This window comes from Cotesia glomerata, unplaced genomic scaffold (genome assembly GCF_020080835.1).
Source record: "Cotesia glomerata isolate CgM1 unplaced genomic scaffold, MPM_Cglom_v2.3 scaffold_594, whole genome shotgun sequence".
NCBI lineage: Eukaryota > Metazoa > Arthropoda > Insecta > Hymenoptera > Braconidae > Cotesia > Cotesia glomerata.
In genome coordinates this window covers 1-4,626 of record NW_025404231.1, presented here as the reverse complement: position 1 = coordinate 4,626, position 4,626 = coordinate 1, and the positions used below count along the sequence as shown (strand labels likewise).

The 4,626-nt window shown below is 28.0% G+C and overlaps 1 long non-coding RNA gene across 1 annotated transcript; it reads right to left on the bottom strand.

Annotated features, from left to right (window-relative positions):
- Nucleotides 1-1,435: 1,435 nt before the first annotated feature.
- Nucleotides 1,436-2,051, bottom strand: LOC123274708. Its single transcript, XR_006511559.1, has 2 exons — nt 1,684-2,051; nt 1,436-1,600 (listed from the first exon to the last, which is right to left on the bottom strand). It is a non-coding gene; the product is annotated as an uncharacterized LOC123274708 (long non-coding RNA).
- Between the last annotated feature and the right edge of the window lie 2,575 nt (nt 2,052-4,626).

Here is a 4,626-nt window from a genome sequence, read left to right as displayed (position 1 = left end):
TATAATTTTCGTTTTTTAAAGCCCTGTAACTTTTTTCCTATGCATTCTAGCGAAAAAATGAAAGAGAACTTTTTTGTAGAGAATTTAATTCTTACAAGATGACGAAAAGGGAAATTTGAAAGAAAAAATTTTTTGACGATTTACAATGAAAATACAGAAAAAAGTTTTTTTTCAATGTATTTTAAATGGGAAAGGTGACCCCCCCCCCCATGCGCCAGCTCAATTTTCAAGATATCAAGTTCATCTTTTAGGAGGTTTTTTTTGGTCTAACAAAGAAACTTTTTAGATGTATTTACTCAAAAAAAAAAGTTTTTTTTATTCTGACGCAGTCTAGTGTATATATTATAGGATTCATTTCGAACTCACTCTGCACGAAGATTTTATCTTTATTTTATTTTGAGGATGATTCCCATAATGGTATAGGAATGATTCCTATAATATTCTAGGAATCCTTCCTATACCATTATGGGAATAGTTCCCATAATGATATAGGAACCATTACTATATCATTAGGGGAATATTTCCCATAATATTATAGGAATGGTTCCTATAATTGTATAGGAATAATTCCTATAATTATAGAAACCATTCCTATACCATTATGGGAACCATTCCCATCATTATGGGAAATTTTCCCATAATTCTGGGAAAATTTTCTATAATTATGAGAACAGTTCCTATAATTGCCTGGGAACTGCTCCCATGAGAGTATGAGAATGGTTCCCATATTTTTCTTTCCGTGGCCAGTTGGTAACTTGAAATAGTTCGATGACATTATTTGAGAACTTTTAGACGTGATGTAAATCGAGACGGTAATATGTTAAAAAAAAAATTTGTGCCCCTTTGGGATATGATAACCTTCCGATTTTTTGGTACACGGCAAAAAAACTCGAAAAAAATTACAGTATATAATGCAACGTGGCGCTTTCGTGATGAAAAACTGGAGAAAAATTACAGTTTCAGATTGTAATTACATTACAGATTTTATAAGATTTACATTGTAGAATGTAATATTTACATTGAAAAGCTCTGAAAATTAAATTCAAAAATTGAGATTTAGAGAAAATGTTATTTCAAACTGTAATTTTTTCTAGTTTTGATTACGACAGGACCGATTTTACATTTTTATAATGTAATTATTCCTGTTTTCTTTTTCCGTGTAGTCGAAAATAGCAGGTGCAGCGCTTCAAAAGAAACTACTCAAGACTATACCGTGAAAATTGAGAGAGACAGTAGCACATGTTCATTGTTAGAATTTAAAATGATAATAATTACCATAAATCGCATATCTCTTAGCTCTTGTAACGTTTGACACTTGACTTCATCTGTTTCACCAAGTTCCCGTTTAGCGTACTCCATCACCTCAGGCGAAATTTCTTCCAAGTCCAGATCGAGTTCTTCATCCTTGAGTTTCATTTCCTCTTTGCTTAACTGCTTTACTTCGTCTAAATTATTCTCGATTATATCCAAGTTCTCCTTGACAGATTTAGTAGCTATTTCATTTTGGACACACAGCATTGGTTGCCACATTTTATGAATATTTCCTGATGATTCTTTAGATATTTTATCACCGATTAACGAGGCATCTAAGCTTTTTCTCCTGTTTAAATGTTTATGTAATTGTAATAAATCCTATTTATGTAATAATAACGTTTAATAAAAGAAAATTTTTTTTTTAATTACCCATTACTGAATTTGGTACTTTTATCCTCCACATCCGTCTTTTCGGTGTTCCAATTTCGTGGTTATTGACAAAATTTTCATCATTTATCATCCTTAAAGTTCAAAAATTTATTTCCTTTCGATACGAATTTGTATTATTTACTTTTTCTCCCTTCCGGGCGTAAAGCGTCAACTTTAGCCCCGCTGCGCTAAACGAAGTTGCCGCTTTCCGCCTCCGTCCAGGAGAAAAGTAGTATACACACCATAGGCAGTAAATAAGAAAGCCTCAGATCACATGTTTGTTGACCTCGGCTTCGTGTCGGCCAACAATCACCTGTGATATGAGATATTTCTTACTTACTGCCCTACAAAGAGAAAAATTAATAATAGTATTTACTATACGAAAATATTAACTCCTACTAATTTGAAATAGTAATAAAATTAATTAGTCACAAAATAATAGGTGTTATCATTGACAATTGTACTAGTTACTATTAATCATGGTAATGATTACCATCGAAAATGATAATTGTAATTATTAAAAATTATAACTGCTCTAATCGAAGATGGTAACTGTAACCATCTCAGATTGTAAAAATTCTGAAAGAAAAAATAATATAAATTTATTCAATTCAATTCTTTATTTGCATCCATATTTTAGTGATGAGCATTTTTTCCTTTAAAATATTAAAACAAATAATAACACAATCGTTTAAATCCATATATGATAAAAATTTCCAAATATTAGAGCTGTTATTGATTATTTTGAATGATTGACTATGATTATCAAAATAGCAATCATCAAGATTTGGGTTACTAAAAAGTCTTATTATTATCAATTATTAATATTTTTCACAAGATAAAATTATGAAACATCATTTGATGGTTCCATTATAATTTAATTAATTGTAATCCTATCATCTATATTATTAAGAGAATATCATTAAGAGAAAATACTCAATTTCTAGATTACATAATTAATAAATGCCAACCTTATATCTTGTGAATTATTTGAGAATTTTTACAGATATAAGCTCACTCCGACATTATGCTTACTCATCGAGGACCTTTCATTTTGGTACCCACATCAATTTTTCGCTTATATGTTTATATATTATATATTTATATACTTCATATATTATATATATATATATATATATAACTATATATATATATATACAACAACTGCTGCTATATATATGCTGCTGCTATATATGTATATTAGGGTGTGCCGAGAAAAAATCGGATATTTTTTTTCACTTTCCGCTCTAAATAATATCGTAGAAGATGCCGAGACAGGCCTGTCTAAAAGAGAGTTCTTAATTTTTAATCGATTCTGAAGTTTTTCCCCATTTTAAATAGCACGGAGGAGAAAGGCATTTTTTTCATTTTACTGCCGCAACGTCTGAAGATTTCAGTTTTCATAAAATAAACTATTATTAGACCTCATTTGGGATTAAATTTTTGAACGAAAAAATTTCATTGGTTCATATTGCTTACCATCGAAGCCTGACTTTTTATAAAGCTTTACAGTATCAATTTTCCCCAAATTTCGTGCTGTTTTCGTAATTTTTAGCTAAACTATCCAAGCAAGATAAGAATAAAAAAAACAAATGACAATTTTTGTAGTCCATTTAACGCACTACACAAAAACATCCAGATAAAATTTTCGGTATCATCAATATTTTCAAAGTTACAGACCAACAAAATCCTATTTTTCTAATTTTTTAGCTTTGTTCAGAGTGAACCATCACGATAAAAATACAAAAATTTGGTTCTTGACTTTTTAGTACATCAAATTTGCTACAAAATTGTATATAAGAAAAGATTCGTTTCACAATAGCTCAGAGTACCAAGGCACTCCCCGAGAAAAATATTTATAACAATATAATGAGTATATATATTTATATATAAATTGGTTATATATATATGATTATATATGAAAAATGGCCAAATATAATCATATATAATTATATATAACAATATTTAATTATATATTTATTACATCTGATTAATTATTGGGTTAATTTTATGAGGATATGGGGTATTTAATTATGATCCTACGCAATTTCTCTGTAACCAATTATAATGCAAAAAATCTAGCTATAATTTTACGGCTATAACACCAACGGTCTACCCATCCAACTATTAACCCCTGCTCAATGCTGCTTAACTTCTTAGTGATCTCCGTGCGTCTTGAAGTTTCTGTCTGCTGTGCTGCTGTCTTAGATGACAATGATTCTATGATCTACATAATGTATCATATGAGTTTATCATAAATAAAATATTAGCAAAAAATTGATTATATAATATATTTGGATAGTCATAATTCATAATTTATTTATTTGACCGAATCTCATTATAATATAACACTTATTTAAATAATAAAATCAAATAATGATTTTACTATTAGGTAGTAGCGGCAGTTACAGACCAAAACATCTCTTCATAGGAGAATGTAACAAATTTTGTATTTCAGAATTATTTAAACTTGTAATTATGATCATCATTTTACACTTTTCGTGATTACCAAAAAAAAATTTTTTTTCAAAGAAAAAATTTTTATATATGTTAATTATTATATAGTTGCATTGCTATAATTATATATACTTATATATAATTATATATGGGATTATATATAATCTTGGATGAACTGTATGATTGCTCCATATATAGTCATTTATAATTATATATGATTATATATGACCTCATATACAATTCCATTTATAATTATGTATGATTATATATAATCCTGAATACTGTATATTGCTCCATATATAGTCATATATAATTATATATAATCTTATATACAATTCCATATATAATCATGTATGATTATATATAATTATATATGACTATATATAATTGTATATAATTATATATGTGATTCCATATATAATTATATATAGTCATATATGATTATATACAATTATATATGATTATATAGAAACATTTTTCTCGGGC